This window comes from Rattus norvegicus, chromosome 18 (genome assembly GCF_036323735.1).
Source record: "Rattus norvegicus strain BN/NHsdMcwi chromosome 18, GRCr8, whole genome shotgun sequence".
Classification (NCBI taxonomy): Eukaryota; Metazoa; Chordata; class Mammalia; order Rodentia; family Muridae; genus Rattus; species Rattus norvegicus.
Window position 1 is genome coordinate 45,133,239 of NC_086036.1, and position 18,056 is coordinate 45,151,294.

General features: G+C 41.0%; 1 pseudogene; it reads right to left on the reverse strand.

Moving 5' to 3' along the window:
* Positions 1-2,864: 2,864 nt before the first annotated feature.
* On the reverse strand, positions 2,865-6,011 carry Rpl15-ps11 (ribosomal protein L15, pseudogene 11; annotated as a pseudogene).
* Between the last annotated feature and the right edge of the window lie 12,045 nt (positions 6,012-18,056).

Consider the following 18,056-nt stretch of genomic DNA (forward strand, 5'->3'; position numbering starts at 1 on the left):
GTCCCTAGTACGTATTCTCTATGTCCCTGTTTCTGTCTCTTCATTTTCCCCCAGACATGCTAGTTTCTTTCTCCCTCTTCTAATTTCTCTGTTCTTTCCTCCAGATGAAGCTTCTATCTTCGCCCCAGTCATTAGGTTGACATTCTGAGCCTGAATAAAAAATAAAAAAAATATTTTGCTAGATGCTGGGGTAGGAAGGTGATTCATGTTCTCACGCTCTGCTCTCAGTGCCAAAGCTGGAAATTACCTAACACTCGAACAGTAAAGACATGGTTACATTAGTTGTGAGATGGATAGAAAATAGAGCCTTTACAGAGCCGAAAGTCATTTTTATGAGAGCACAGAACAATGTGAGGAAATTCACACGACCTCCTGGCAGATGAAAAGCTTGGGTCAGGACAATAATAGAGGACACTGACTTTATCTTTAGAGTGACAGCAGACGAAGTTCCAAAGTCACCTCACACTATTTCTAAACATATGAGCTTGAACGAGCTTTACATCTTTCTGAGCTTCAGTTTCTTAATTAAAAAATGGGTACAGTGAGAGTAACTGTTCTCAAGAATACCCTCGGCAGGGAATAGGGAGGCAAAGATTAAAACAGACACAGAAGGAACATCCATTCAGAGCCTGCCCCACATGTGGCCCATACATATACAGCCACCCAATTAGACAAGATGGATGAAGCAAAGAAGTGCAGGCCGACAGGAGCCGGATGTAGATCGCTCCTGAGAGACACTGCCAGAATACAGCAAATACAGAGGCGAATGCCAGCAGCAAACCACTGAATTGAGAATAGGACCCCCGTTGAAGGAATCAGAGAAAGAACTGGAAGAGCTTGAAGGGGCTCGAGACCCCATATGAACAACAATGCCAAGCAACCAGAGCTTCCAGGGACTAAGCCACTACCTAAAGACTATACATGGACTGACCCTGGACTCTGACCTCATAGGTAGCAATGAATATCCTAGTAAGAGCACCAGTGGAAGGGGAAGCCCTTGGTCCTGCCAAGACTGAACCCCCAGTGAACTAAATTGTTGGGAGGGTGGGGAGGGGAACACCCATATAGAAGGGGAGGGGGAGGGGTTAGGGGGGTTTTGGCCCGGAAACCGGGAAAGGGAATAACATTCTAAATGTAAATAAGAAATACTCAAGTTAATAAAAAAAAAAAAAAAGTAACTGTTCTCAGAGCACCCTGGAGGTGATTGAGAGGACAGATTCAAAGTACTTGACTCGTAGTAAATGGTCAATAATTGCTACCCATTATTAATGTAATAATATTCTAATGATTAAAATGTGCATTAAGTATAGGTAGGGGCAACAGGTAGCGTTTTTATGAAGATAAAGACTGATATCATATCAGCAATATGACTACAGGCAATTGTGCTTACCATCCTTGTACTTTTGTGTATTTTCTGTAACCTTTATCTTTATAATAGGAACAAAAGAGTTTGGTTGGTGACTCATGCCTATAATCAAAGCACCTAGGAGTTGAAGCAGGAGGATTGCCATAACTTCAAGACCAGTCTTGAATACATAATGAGTTTTAGCCTAGTCTGGACTACAGTATGAGAGCCTGCCTCTTAAAATATTTACTTAAAACAACTGTGAAAGTTCTTTAAAACAAGTTAAATAGTTTTCAGTTTGTTTGGATTATTATATCAAGTCAAATTATACATCTTAATCAGTAAACTTAGAATTTGATTCTATTTTAGTAACATCTTTTTTTAACGTGCCTAAATATTTTATTTCACAAATCAGCAACTATTAAAACATCGTTGACACTGAAGTAGGATTAAAAATAAAAATATACCAAATGTGCTTAGCTTACAAAATCCTTAAAATGATTACATTCTTTTACTGAGACTGTAAGATGTATGTTTGCGTGTGTACCCAGTATGAAATGGCTCATAAGGTAGCAGATCTTGACTTACTAGACAATAAAAATGGTGTTGTGAACACTGGACAAAGACTTAGGAGAGAAACATTACCAGTCTCTCGGGCAGATGATATCGCTCACACAACAATTACATAGAAAAACCATGTGGTCCTCTGTAAATACAGTTCAGCCTTGTCTGTTCAATATGATCTAAGGGCTTCCCATTTCACTTAGGATCAAAACAAAAGGCCTTGTTGTGTTGTATCAGGCCCTATACAGATTGTGCATTGTGATGTATCAGGCTCTATGTAGATTGTCTATTGTGATGTATCAGGCCCTATGCAGATTGGTCTCTCCAAAAGGCTCTTTGCCCATCACCTGCCAATCTTCCCCCCTCTTTCTTTCATTCATGTTGCTCTTGCTTCAAACAAGCAGGCTATACCAAGGTTTTTGTACTGAATATTATTTCAGTCTAGAATGTTTATCTAACAAATAATATGGATCCCAGAATTCCAAGAGGTCTTGAACAAAAAAGACATGGGCATGGAGGTCTTCCTTGGCTAAAGTTAAACATTCTAGTCTTTTATGCATTCCACATTGCCTCTTGTTATATAAATTATTTAACTTCTTGGGATGATGTATCCTAGGTATTTAGATGTGTATCTGTTTATCTACTGAAAACATGGACTAAGTGGAGGTTCACTAATGCTTGACGGTTCTTACTGTCTATGATTGATTCTATTTTCTATCGTTACTTTTGTTAAAAAAAAATTCTGATGTTAAGCCACTAGATTGATTTCATGAACCACCCATAAATTATTTATAGGTGCTGTAATGGGTACTTTTATTGAATCTTGCTTCATAGTAAATCACAGTCAAGGCGTGTGTGTGTGTGTGTGTGTGTGTGTGTGTGTGTGTGTGTGTGTGATTTCCCGCCATGTACTGCCTTCTTCCATAGGGGTGATGAGGAGTCAGGGCTAGCTCAGTCACTGTGCTTTCCAGCACCGACTGTAGTTCTGTAACAGTGTAACAGTGTGAGTCAGGGGAAAGCACACTTGGGGAGAGTGGAGAATAAACCTGTGAGCATCCGTTCTTGCCTTCTACCACCTGGGTCTCCAGGGGTTGAGCTCAGACCTTCAGGGTTAAGGTAAGCACCTCTCCCTCCTGAGTAATCTCTCCAACCTGGATCTTACATTTTTAAATGTTCAACATCTAACATAACATATTTGTCATTAAAGTGTTTATAATTATGTAGTATATACAACTTGACTAGTTATATGGTTGAGTCTTTTGAAATTTTCAAAAACATCAACTTTTTATTTATTCCATTGTTTTTACTTTTTATTGTTATGCTAGCTGCTGTTTTGTTTCCATTTTGCCTTCCTGCCTGATCTCCTTTCAAAATGCCCTTATTTCATTTATTATCTAGCATGACTTTTGCTTCAGTACTTCCTAAACACTTATTAAGAGGCCATACCTACTCCATCTTGGAGCTGGCCTCCATCTTAAAAGAAAAAAAAAGCCTGAGAACTTGACCTATAGCTAAACTCAAGTTCCAGGAGGGACCCGTCGTCTTGTGCTCAGCAGAGTCACTCCCTGGCCACTTCCTAGCAACAGTTATCAAAGATTAGCCCGACTGTTCCAGATGTACTTCCATACCGTTTGCAATTGTTTTCTGTCTTGCTTCACAGCACCCATCTGTCAGTTTACAATAGGCATTCAACTAGATGCTTGCCAGAATGGAAACTCCCTCCCTTGGTTGCCACTTCCTATAAAACCTTGTCCTGATGAGCATCAGGGGCTGCCAAACCATCCTGTGGGTCTGGCGTGAGTAGGCCCAAGCCTGAATCTGTAATAAAGAGACCCTAAAGTGCTTAGACCGGAGTCAGCTCCTTGATGACTTGGCTTCCTGGCACAATAGGATTTCTTCCATACCATCAATTCCAGTATTTGATCAACATTTGTATTTTTATGAATTGACTCAGTTTCATACAGGATCAATATCTATCCTGCTCTAATTTTAAAGATTTATCCTGTTTTAAAAAAAAACATTTTTGAAAAGATTGTGTGTGTGTGTGTGTGTGTGTGTGTGTGTGTAGTTGTCTTCAGACACACCAGAAAAGGGCATCAGATTCCACTACAGATGGGTGTGAGCCACCCTGTGATTGCTGGGAATTGAACTCAGGACCTCTGGAAGAGCAGTCAGTGCTCTTAACCACTGAGCCACTTCCCCAACCCACCTGCTCTAATTTTAAACTGACAGTTATGAAATTATTGTGTGGATGTGCTAATTATGTCTATGTTGCTATTAAACATCTTTACATCAGTTTCATTTTGGAAAACACTAGTATTATAGAGAGATCACAAAATGCAGAGCTTCAAAATCTAGTCTCTCTGCTCTCTGTGAATGACTGTTTGCTACCTGGACCATTTTCCTTTTCTTCTCCTGAGTTATTGTGAAACTGAAATTGCACAATACTTAATACTATTATCCCAAGAACCATGCAAAAGGGGGGAAAAGCATGTTGCAATGGAGAATTCAATATTAAAATATAAAAACAGCATTAGAGAAATCAACTCATTTTATGTTTACCATACTTAAATGCCATTTAAGCTGCAAGATTCTGTCTTTTTTATGAAAGCAAAACTCTCGTATAGTGATGCACTTTGTCCCGTTGATAAGAAACTATGAGGAACAGTTCTTGTCTTCTTGGAACTAGAGAGATTCTATTCACGTCTTCTCTTCTAACCTCTGCTTCTTTAAAGGCTACAGACCTATGTGGGAGCAGAGGTCCCACATAAGAGGTCCCAGAGGAAAGCTGAGCACGATGCAAAAAACCAAGGCAAACTGACTGCAGGGTAATGACAGAAACATTCAAAGCTTGTGTATTTTTTTTTCTTAACCAGTAAAGCTTAAACAGTGGGCCCCAGTGTGATCTTATAGGAGAGAGCAGCGGGGTGGCTCTAAAGCCTAATATAGAGCTACCCAGAGACTCAGCCATCTCTTGGGATCATACACACCCAACATCAAAGGCACCTTTCCTGCACACACCGAGATTTCTGAGTATTGTGACGTATACCGGGGAACATTGCCAGGCTTACTGTGTGCCACGTTGGTGTTTATCTGTGACCATCTTTATATTGAGCATTAAGGATCAAACACATATGTTAGGTGTTATGCTATTTAATTTTATACTTTGCTGATATTGGCATGCATACTCTCATTTTACTACTTACAAGAATGCCACTGTTAACTGATGTAAGTTATCACATTCATCATGTCATAAGGAAGCATTCGTACTCAGGCTAGCATTATAGTTCACCGGGAGAGGGCTTTTGTAGCCTCTGTACCTCCTGGAGTTTCATCATCATCCCCATAACAACACCAAGTCCACAGTTCAGATTTACAAGTATTCCCATAAATAATTGGTCTATCAAGTGAATTCCAAATGCCTATGATGATCATGAACCTGAGTATTTTTTGACCATCTTACATTGTTTATGGATATGAATTTTACAAATATTACGTGTATCAGTGGTAACGGTGGAGCTAGAGAATATCGCGCCTTCTCCATGCTACATGGTGAGATCCACCAATAGTGTGGTGGCCCTTGTGGCCCTTTCCAAGGCCACGGCTCCTGCAACCAGCAGATGTCAGCCCACGAATCTCTCTGTGCTTGTGGACTGGTTTGGTGATCCACTGAGTGTCAGGATTTCTTCTGATAGCTTTATGGACTGGCTTAATGAGGATAACCTCAAAATATTTATATGTGGAATCTTCACCAACCCAGTAGGAATTCAGGACCTTCAAAGTCTCACAATGGCTCCCAGCTCTCTCCTCAGCAGCAGACTGAAGGCTTCCGGCAAATTTCAGCCGGTTAGCACCATGGTGGACAGGCTTGCCATAAGTTGCACCCTTAGGAATCGGGTGTTTGTGACCACCACGTTGCACACGAATCCTGTAAATGACATAAACTTGCTTAGCCTTGTATCCCAGCCTTCCTGCTTTATCAGGCCGGTGGGACTGGAACCCCTCTGCAGCTCAGAGAGCTGGTGGTATTGCTCAGAAGAAAGTGCATCATGTCAGATTGCTTCTTCCTCCATAGCTCATGGATGTATTTGTATGCACCCATCTTGGCTCACCTAATGGTTGCCGCCAGAGGAAAGGAAGAAGCCTTTCTCCAAATCTGAATATCTTATATGCTGTGTTTGAGATGCAATTTCTCAAGTCATATATGGTTATATAGTATCAAAATTATTGTTTAATGTTTATAAATGTTCATTTGTTTTAAACTATTATTGAGGTTCTTTTCCTGTTCTTGTTCTTAATGTAAGCGCTATTAGAATAACAGTGCAGTACAACTAGAAATAACAGAAATCAGGGCTAAACTCACACTTGACTCACAACTCTATCTCATAACATCTAACGCAGAAAAATACATGTATGAATTACTAATTTTGAGGAGGAGATAACAGTTTATAAATTCCCAAAATTAGCTGGTTGATGGTGGCATAAGCCTTCGTTCCCAGCACTTGGGAGGCAGAGGCAGGAGGATCTCTGAGTTCAAGTTCAGTCTGGTCTACAGGGTGAGTTGCAGGACAGCCAAAAACCCTGTCTTGAACAACAGAAACAAACACAAACAAACAAAATTCCCCTAATTTTCAGAAACCAGAATATACATTTTTAAAAGCTTGTCAGCCATGCTTAAATAAACCTGGAAAATTGTACGGTAATAATACTATTTAGAAATGCTAAAACATATGGATACACAACAATCAGTAATTCAGGTGTTTCAAAGGGACATTGGGAGCAAGTGGTAAAACTCCCAGTGGGCAAAGCTGGACTATTTCACACCTTAAAATGAAGTGATATTGGGCTATAAATAAATATGTCAAATAAAAACCAGGCTGCATATGAACCAGTAATTCATATCTCAATAATTGAGAACACTTGTTTCTCTTTCAGAGGAACCAAGTTCAGTTCCCAGCACTCACAAGGCTCTCCATTTGTAACTGCGACCTGACCTATGATACCCTCTTCTGACAAGTGGAGCCTGGTGGTGGTCTGAGGAAACGACGCTGCCTCTGTATTCCTTCTCCAAAACCCTCGTCTGTATTTCAATTTGGCCATGTGGGGTGGTGGCTAGGATTGGAGCTCAGACAAATTTCAGCAGAGGGACAGTTTACAAACTGCTTGACCAGTATTCCTCAAAACCAAAGAAATTTATGAAAAACAAAAGTCATAGCTAACCAGCGCCCACAAAGTTACAATAACCAATTCTGGTAAGTTTTTTTAGCAGAATACTGGGGCAAAAGTTAGGACATTGGGTAAAACTAGGATATCTTAATAAGCGATATACTTATTTAATAATGTATCAATATGTTTCAATAATTCAACAAGTAGATCACATGAAGTATATGGGAACTATAAAGTCAACTCAATTTTTCTCTCAATCTGAAACGTTTTTTATAAAAACTTTCTGTATGTTTTTAGCTATTCAAACAAAACCTGTTATTCACACCTCGTATCAGACTTTCCATTTACTCAGAATAGTTTAGAATGATAACATTAATCAATCTTAGAAAATCAATGGTGTAGACAGGTTTATTACGCTTAACCAAAGTAGAGTAATCAACTTTCTAATTAATTTAATTTATTGTAGTTTCCAGGTATGATATTTTTAAATTTAACCGGGAAAAAGTCTGCTAAGTTAAATCCAATATTGGATGTTTCTTTTTACTTATTTTATTTAGCATTGTGACCAGAAACAGATACTACCAAACTTTTTAGTAAAGTATTTCATTAAAAACAAAACAAAACAAACAAACAAACAAACAAAAAACCAGCTGGTGCTTTTCTCAGCAGTCAGGCATGTGCTCCCCTGCCGAAGTGCCCTACTAGGTTCTGTCCCCAGTAGCACAAAAGAAAAATGGATAGAAAGACCTAAGAGAGATGTGTGATTTGGAAGGGAGGTATAGTTTCTATGGTCTGAAATGAAATAAAAATGTTGGAAGTTTTATAAAACTGTATGTTAAATGAGATTTTAATCTTGCAGTTGTCACCTTTTCTCTGCGGATCCCAGCATCTCATAAGCACCTTATGGTACATGTACAGTGACATTTCCTAATTGAAAGAAATTGATGAGTCAAATGACTGTACCTGATTCCCCATGAGTGAGAAGTGGAACTATTCTCTTGATTCATTACTTGTCCATCTGAAAGTGACTGTCAGATTAAGCATATACTTCTAAAGCCAGGGCGAAGAAATAAAATGGGTCATATTTCTACTAGTTTTCAACAGAGTAAATTGCTTAAAAGCAAATTTGTTAAGAATTACAGATACCGTAGAGCGCTTGCCTAGCAAGCACAAGGCCCTGGGTTCGGTCCCCAGCTCCGAAAAAAAGAAAAAAAAAAAAAGAATTACAGATACCTAAAGACAATTATAAGATTCGAAGACACATTGGTTATATCATCGTAGGGACAGAAGAGTAACAAGCCAGCTACAGCTGACTTCTGCACCACACTCTTTTCTTTCTAGCTTTTGTTTTGTTTGATTTATGTGTGCCTGTGCATGAGTGTGTGTGTGTGTGTGTGTGTGTGTGTGTGTGTGTGTGTGCCTGCCTGTGCATGAGTGTGTGTGTGCCTATGCATGTGTGTGTGGATATGAGTAAGCACATGTGGGTGTGCACATTTGTATGTTGATGCATGTGTATGTGCATGTGCTGTACATGTGGCAACCTTGACTACTGTAACCCAGCAACCATCCACCTTCTCTTTTAAGACAGGGTCTAATTAGACTAGGGTGGCTGGCTAGCAAGCTCTAATGATCTGCCATTCTCTACCCCCATAGTTGGGATTATCATCATGCTGAAGTTTTTCGTGGATGCTGGGGATGAAACGGAGAACCTCGTGCTTGCATGGGAAGCACGTTCCTGGTTAGGATCTCAGCTCTTCTTTCTGCTTTTGTCTCTAGGTAGGAAGCAAGAGGAAAGCTTCCCCTCGGCTGCCATCACTATCTCAAGGTCTTGCTTTATAACTAACCTAATGAGTGGCGTTGGGGTAAAAAGCAAAATAATGAAACTATCACATGACCTAACTGAGAATGTCTAACCACTGAGCCTTTGGGGCTTTCTGTTGTGATAAAATTTATTACGAGAACAGATACTGAAATAAAACATCAGTGTTTCATAGACAATTCAGATTTTTAGAAGAACATTATTTCTTTGGTATGTCTCTTGGTTCTAGACAATCCGGTACATATGAAGTACAACATCATGTTGGTAAAAGGCTACATTTGTAACCATTTGAAGAGTATCAAGGTTTTGATTTGTTTGTTTTGTTTCGTTTTTGTTTCTGCCTCTCTGTGTAGTCCTTCCTGTTCTGGAACTCACTATGTAGACCAGGCTGGTCTTGAACTCAGAGGTCGGCCTGCTCCCCCACACCCCCTACCCCCGTACTTGGATTAAAGGTAAGCATCACCATCCCTAGCCAGGTTTTATGCTTTTTTGTTTTATTTTATTTTGTTTTTTTAAATAACTAATAAATAGGAGAATCCTTTACTGAGGCTGGACAGCGGCAGGAAGATTAAACATAAGGGATCTGATAGTTCTAGAGACGCTTGATATCGACCCTTGTTGGTGGAACTCCTGAGAAAGTAAGAATTGTGTATCAAGCAAACAGCTGATCTTAATCAGATCCTGGTCACAGTATCTATAATGAGAAATGAAAACACTGTTCCTATTAGTTAGCACATGTCTTATTATTAAAAATATATAGTGATACAACTAGAAAAACCCTGAGGCCTTGGTATAAGATGCCGTATAGTTTAATATAAACTCAGTGAATCCAGCAAGTAGGATTAACTCTAAGAAATACTGACAGCCCTCACTGGAAAGGGGTCATACTGTGAACTACTAAAATGTGTGGAGAATACTTTAGCTCATACCTTCTCCACCACACTCTTCTTACAGTCTCAGTACAGCACTCATTGCAGGGAGGACTGCAGACCTTCAGGATTGTCAAAAACATTTTCCTCTAGGATTGTGTAAGAACGACCTTCACAAGCACAGATAGCCTGTTTCACTGAATAGCCATTTGTAACTCTGTTTGAAGGATCACTTCCGGTGTCCCCAGTCCTAAGGCAAACTATGCACCTCAGCAAGTTACATGGACTGGAAACCACCACACACCAATGTTCCCTAACACCATTATATCCAGCATGGCTTGTTGTCTTTCTGTATGGAACACTGAACCGAGGGTCCCTGCACCGAGCTGGAGATACAGAGTTTCTTTTTAAATCTTTGGGTTTGGCTGTGTCTCACAAAGTTGCTCAGGCTTGCCTTAAAGGGGTGATCTTCCCAAGTAGCTGGGATTACATAAAATCCCAGTGTGTGTGTGTGTGTGTGTGTGTGTGTGTGTGTGTGTGTGTGTGTATGTGTGTATGTGTGAGAGAGAGAGAGAGAGAGAGAGAGAGAGAGAGAGAGAGAGAGATCCTTTCTCCTCTCTCCCTCCCACGGATTTCATGCTGTGACTGTGTCTACGTATTGCAGCCTTAACGAGCTCAGAAAAAAGCTCTGAGAAGACAAACATAGACACAGAGACACTGAGCAACTTCTCAAAGTGTAAATTCATAGGTTTAAGGATAGAGAACCATGTTAAAGAAAAGGGGGTGACTGGGGGTGGGAGTGGCATACCAACAGTCACAGCACTGAGGTGTCTGAGGCAGGAGGAGGGGAAGTTGAAGTTCCATTCTAGGTTGCATAATGAGACCCCATCCACCGCCTCAAAAACAAACAAACAAAATAACAAAAACAAAAAACAAAACAAAAACAACCCCCCCAAAAAACAGCAAGAAGATTCGAGATAGGGAGAAGTCTCTATTACAATTGGATTGAAGCAGAGTTTGACATTCTCTCACATGACAAGATTAAAAAAATGGAAGCCTTTCATACACAAATCATCCTCTTCACTGACAAAACCAAGAAGATGTTTTGTTCAAATGAGGGTTTCATTATGTTGAAATTTTCCCTTTTGGAAGTCCTGTATTGAAAGAGTCCAGTGGGAAGAAATAGCTCTTCTAGGTGACAACTGAATCTGACAGGTAGAGAAGAAGCTAAATGTCTGATTGATCTAAATGAGATGAGTCAAAAAACAAAATGATGACTACAACTTGGCAGGCAGAATCAGAATCTTGAGATCTAAGCTAGCATGAACTGCAAAAGAAAACCCTACTCCCCAGGATACCTCCAAAAACTACATAAATAAAACAAATACAGTTCAAGGGCCTGGGGAAATGGCTTGTTGGTGAGGACTTCCTCACACCTGTGTATAAAGCTAGGCATAGCTGCAAGTACCTGTACCCCTAACACTGGAGAACAGAGACAAGCAGGTCTCAAGAGGTCACCAGCCAGCCCGCCTAGACAAAACGGCAAGCTTCCAGTTCAGTGAGAGATCCTGTCTCAAGGAAATAAGGTGGAGATCAATAGAGGAAGAGATACAATGGCCTGCTCTGACCTCCACCTATGTGCATTCACACACATATTTACATATTACATACGTAGCACAGTCATGCATCTACCACACAAGCACACAGAGGGAGAGAGGAGAAAGGAGCACTCTCTCTCTCTCTCTCTCTCTCTCTCGCACGCGCGCACGCGCGCGCACACACACACACACACACACACACACACACACACACACACACACACACACACACACACAGATTTCTTTCTGGCCAAAAGTGATCTGGTAACAAAGAGAAACACATCTCACACTGTATCGTTTTTTATCTCTTGCATTTTATTTACTTATTTCTCCTTTGTGTGTATATAGGAACATGTTTGTACAGGTATGAACATGTACACAGATGGCAGAGGTCACATTGGGGTGTCATTCCTTGGACATCATCTACTTTGTGTTCTGATACAGGGTCCTGTACTGATTGGTAGGCTCACCAAGTAGGTAGGCTAGGCTGACTGGGAGGAAGCCCTGGGGATCTGCCTCCTCTGTGCTGGGACCTCCAGATCCAGCTCTGGGGATTGAACTCAGGTTCTCATGCTTGCCTGCCAGCCACTTTATCCACTGAGCTAACTCCTCAGCCCCTGTTTTGTTGTTCTTGTTGGAAGGATCTCACAAGTTTCCTTAACTAGTCTCCAAATTATGTACTCAAATAATCCTCCTGCCCCAGTCTCTAAAGATTCAAGGACTGAAAATTTATACTTCTTTCTTCCATATTTATATCATAAATATCACGTTATCTACTTAAGGTCAGAAATAAAATTTGCAGGAATTATTAAAGATAGAGCCCAGGGTTTGACCCTTTAAGCACATACTATTGTTATATTATCAGATAATAAACATAATTTTTTAAGAAGAAACTAACACATTTCTCTCTTAAATATATTGAAGCTCAACAATATAACCTACTGAAAAAAAATCCTATTCTTTTATAAGTTTATACACAATAGTGGGTTTCACTGTGACATGTACATACATGTATTTAATGCATTTAGATCATATTTACACCCCATGACTTACTCTTGTCACCCTCCCACACCTGCCAATTCCTACCCCCACCTCTGCTGCTTCTATGTCTCCTTTTGTTTGCTTCTAGACCCAATGAACCTCATTAGGGTTCCTCACAGGAACATAGATGAGGCTTATTTACAGGGGTATAGGCACTTTACCAGCAGCTATCCCACTGCAGAAAATGTTTCTCCCTCCCTCAGTGTCTTATGTAGGGTTTCATTGCTATGAAGAAACACCATGACCATGGCAACTCTTAGAAAGGGGAACATTTAATTGGGGCTGGCCTGCAGTTTCAGAGGTTCAAGCTGGTATTGTCGTGGTGGCAAGCATGAGAGCATCCAGGCAGACATGGTGCTGGAGAAGGAGCTGAGAGGTCTACATCTTGGTCTGCGGCAGCAGACATAGAAGTGGCACTAGAACTAGCTTGAGCCTGCTGCCACAATGACCCACTTCCTCCAACAAGGCCACATTTCATAAAAGTGTCACTCCCTGTGGGCCACGCATCTAAACACATGAGTCTATGGGCGCTGTTCCTATTCAAACCACCACACTCAGCAACCATTAACTGCCCATAGATCTTATTAAAGGGTGGGAGGTTATGAGCCTCTGTCCCTCCATGGAAGGACTTGGCAGACTCGATTTTGTGTAGCTTCTGTAATCACAGCTGCTGTGACTTCAAGAATGCAATGGCCATGGGGTGCTCAACAGACAGAATCCCTCAATAGTCCCAACACTCAACCTCTTCCCCTGGCTGCTGCATTTGTCCCCCCCCCCTCCTCATGTTCCTTGATGGTTTTATATATGTTCCATTTAGAGATGAGCATTTAATAGTCAGTTTATTCTTAATACTTTGACCAGTTATCAGTCTCTGCAGTAACCTCTGCCACTACCAAAAGAAGCTTCCCCAACTAAAGCTGACAAAAGTCCATTAATCTATGGGCCTAAATGCACTTATTTCCAGGACACACTGACAGGTACAGTATGTCCATTTTAGCAATGCCACAGCAATAGATTCTTGACTAGGCTGTGTGACCTCCCCAACTGAAGCTTCTGACTAGGTTTACATCACCAGAACGAATTCTGTCCTGTGGAGAAGACCCCAAATCCATTCTCAACATGGTTGATTTAACACTATTGCATCAGTGCTCTCATCTTACCTGATAGGTCAAGAGTACTGTGCCCAAGGGCTATACTAAGACCATTGATAACAATTTCCCAGAATCCTGCACGAACCTTCTGGCATTATAATGACTATCCTGTAGGGAGAAGTTCAACCGGAGCTTGATTTCTCTATGACCTTTTCCCAGAGCACAAGATATCCTCATCAACAGGTTTTTACCATCTAGTTCTGTGGGCAACCAACAGGAGTGGCAATTGCCTGTGCTATTTTGGGGACTCCTGAGCCTCTCTGACCAAGAAAACATAGAAAGGCAACTGATGTCTGGTTCTGGCATTTTTGTTTAATAACCTATGACTTCTAAGTGAAGCTTTATCTGCCCTCACAGGGTACCTCCCTCCGAGTTTTTATTTTATCTTTAATTAGCTCACTTTCAGTGCTCCTTCTGGCTTTGTCATGCATACTTAGTTTTGGTTGATTTACCCTACTTCTCTCTCTCTCTCCCATCTCTGTCTCCCTGGCCTCTGCTTAAATCTTTCTACCTCCTGTTTATCCTGCTACATTTTTATATCACACACATTCTATTAACCTTGAACAACCATCTTTCAAACCTCAATAACCTCTCATGGCCCCATGTAGCTCCTTGGGCTCTGTATAAACTCTCATGTGTGTGCACATATGAAAATTAGAAGCCGGTAAGCCACATGTGAGGGAAAATATGCAGTCTGTCTTTCTAAGAGGTTGGTTCACCCAGTATATTTTCCAGTTTCATTCATTTTTCCTAAAACATTAATGATTTCACTTTTCTTTATGGCTGATTAACCTCTCTCTCTCTCTCTCTCTCTCTCTCTCACACACACACACACACACACACACACACATTGCACACATATAAATTATAAATACATACATGCGTACACACACACACACACACACATATATGAAGTTAAACAATAGATAAGGGTTGCTCTGTCCCCATATTTTTGGCAGCATTGGCTGTCATGTGTTTTCTTATGACAGTCATTCTATTATGACTGAGACATCTCAACAATTTAACATTGAATTTCCCTGATGGCTAAGATGATATACACTTTAAAAATGTTTATTAGCCATTTGTATTTCTTCTTTTCATAAGGCATTTTTTTGTTTGTTTTTAGATTTTAAATACTCATCTTCCGTTATATGTGCAGCTGGTAAAACTTTTCTCGCATGCTGTAGGATGTCTTTCACTTGATTAGCTGTTTTGTTACACTGACGCTTTGGTTGCCTTTGTTGACTGTTAGCCTCGTTTCCTTAGCGACCTGGATCCTATTCAGAAATGCTCTTACCTGTGCTTCTACTTTGAAGTTGAGAAAACCCTGTCGTAAAAACTGCAAATGTCACTCTTACCCCAGGGTTGTACTGTTCTACAAAGAGAAGAATGCACTCAATCAACGGGGTTCTGAAGACAAAGAAACCTACTTCAGGAAAGGTACATGAACAATCGCACCTCATTGTAAGTCATCATACATCATTTAGCACATGCCTTGGGGCAGGGAATAACAGTGCTCCCCAAATTAAATCTTTCAGCTGCTGTGAAGTAGTTAGAGTAGAACATCAGGAAAATAAAGGTCTTCTTCTTCCTCCTCTTCTTCCTCTTCCTCTTTCCCTTCTTCTTCTTCCTCCTCCTCCTCTTCCTCTTCCTCAGTCTCAGAAGCTTTTGCTGATCTCAGTGATGACAGACTGTTCAAAATAAAACTTTGAAAAAGAGGATTGGATTAAGCACAAGAGCATGAACAAGAGATGCATTAACTAGTTAGTGTAGTCTATTTTAAATTCCACATCAAGACTGTATTGCTACCATTCTTGAGCATTTACAGGACTGAATCTGCTCATTCATAACAAAGAAGATAGGCTGAAATTACTTCTCTTTAAGGTTAGCATCACTTTTTAAAAAGTTGAAGTATGGTAATAACAAAAGCCAAAACTCACAGCAAGTTATATAAGAAATTGAAAGTAGGCACACAGGTGTGCAAAGACATACATGCAGTCAAAACAACCGTGCACATAAACACATCTTTTTTTTTTTTTTATTAACTTGAGTATTTCTTATATACATTTCGAGTGTTATTCCCTTTCCCGGTTTCCGGGCAAACATCCCCCTCCCCCCTCCCCTTCCTTATGGGTGTTCCCCTCCCAACCCTCCCCCCATTGCCGCCCTCCCCCCATAGACTAGTTCACTGGGGGTTCAGTCTTAGCAGGACCCAGGGCTTCCCCTTCCACTGGTGCTCTTACTAGGATATTCATTGCTACCTATGGGGTCAGAGTCCAGGGTCAGTCCATGTATAGTCTTTAGGTAGTGGCTTAGTCCCTGGAAGCTCTGGTTGCTTGGCATTGTTGTACTTTTGGGGTCTCGAGCCCCTTCAAGCTCTTCCAGTTCTTTCTCTGATTCCTTCAATAGGGGACCTATTCTCAGTTCAGTGGTTTGCTGCTGGCATTCGCCTCTATATTTGCTGTATTCTGGCTGTGTCTCTCAGGAGCGATCTACATCCGGCTCCTGTCGGTCTGCACTTCTTTGCTTCATCCATCTTGTCTAATTGGGTGGCTGTATATGTATGGGCCACATGTGGGGCAGGCTCTGAATGGGTGTTTCTTCAGTCTCTGTTTTAATCTTTGCCTCTCCCTTCCCTGCCAAGGGTATTCTTTTTCCTCATTTAAAGAAGGAGTGAAGCATTCACCTTTTGATCATCCGTCTTGAGTTTCATTTGTTCTAGGGATCTAGGGTAATTCAAGCATTTGGGCTAATAGCCACTTATCAATGAGTGCATACCATGTATGTCTTTCTGTGATTGGGTTAGCTCACTCAGGATGATATTTTCCAGTTCCAACCATTTGCCTACGAATTTCATAAACTCGTTGTTTTTGATAGCTGAGTAATATTCCATTGTGTAGATGTACCACATTTTCTGTATCCATTCCTCTGTTGAAGGGCATCTGGGTTCTTTCCATTTTCTGGCTATTATAAATAAGGCTGCGATGAACATAGTGGAGCACGTGTCTCTTTTATATGTTGAGGCATCTTTTGGGTATATGCCCAAGAGAGGTATAGCTGGATCCTCAGGCAGTTCAATGTCCAATTTTCTGAGGAACCTCCAGACTGATTTCCAGAATGGTTGTACCAGTCTGCAATCCCACCAACAATGGAGGAGTGTTCCTCTTTCTCCATATCCTCGCCAGCATCTGCTGTCACCTGAGTTTTTGATCTTAGCCAATCGCACTGGTGTGAGGTGAAATCTCAGGGTTATTTTGATTTGCATTTCCCTTATGACTAAAGATGTTGAACATTTCTTTAGGTGTTTCTCAGCCATTCGGCATTCCTCAGCTGTGAATTCTTTGTTTAGCTCTGAACCCCATTTTTTAATAGGGTTATTTGTTTCCCTGCGGTCTAACTTTTTGAGTTCTTTGTATATTTTGGATATAAGGCCTCTATCTGTTGTAGGATTGGTAAAGATCTTTTCCCAATCTGTTGGTTGCCGTTTTGTCCTAACCACAGTGTCCTTTGCCTTACAGAAGCTTTGCAGATAAACATATCTTTTTAAAAAAGAAACCGTATTGGTTACTTTTATGTCAACTTAACACAAGTTCGAGTCATCTGGGGGAGAAGGACTCAGTTAAGAAAATGCTGTCATAAAATTGGTCTACAGTCTTTGGAGCACTTTCTTGATCGATGTAGGAAGGCACAGCCCACTGTGGGAGATACCAACCCAGGGCAAGTAGGCCTGGGTGATATAAGAAATGGGGCTGAACAAGCCATAAAGAGTAAGCCATAAGCAGCATTCTTCTGTGGCTTCTGCTTCGGTTTCTGGTTTGAATTCCTACCCTGGCTCCCCTTAGCAATGATGTAATGTAACATGGGAGTTGTAAGCTGATAAACCCTTTCCTCCCCATGTAATTGGTCATGATGTTTTATCTCAGCAGTATAAGCCTAATACAGAGATCAGAAGCCTAGTCAGGATAGTATTTTTACAGGCCACTCCTCTAAAGCTATAATCCCTCTCTCCCTCCTTCCTGTGTCCCGTGCCTCCCTCCCTCCCACTTTCCCCCTCTCCCTGTGTCCCCTGCCTCCCTTCCTCCCTTCTTTCTTTTCTTCCAAGATAATTCAGACAGAGGAAGTTGTGGAAACCCTCTTCTGGGATGGGATGCATATACAAATAACTACAATAAGCTGGGTGGTGGTGGTCATGGCACACGCCTTTAATCTCAGCTCTCTAGAGGCAGAGACAGACAGATCTCTGAATTAAAGGCTAACTTGGTCAACAGAGTTCCCAGACAGCCAGGGCTAGCAAGACAAGGCCTGTCTTAAAAAAATAACAATAACAACAACAACACATAGCCCACAGCCTCTTAAACACTAACTACCATAGACAAGACTTTACAGACACACATAGAAGTGTGACTGACTCATTCTGATCTGGCCACATTTTAAAGCCACGAGTCCTAATGTTTCCATAGCAACATGAAGATAAAGTTTGGATTAAGAATGAGGCAAAAGGAA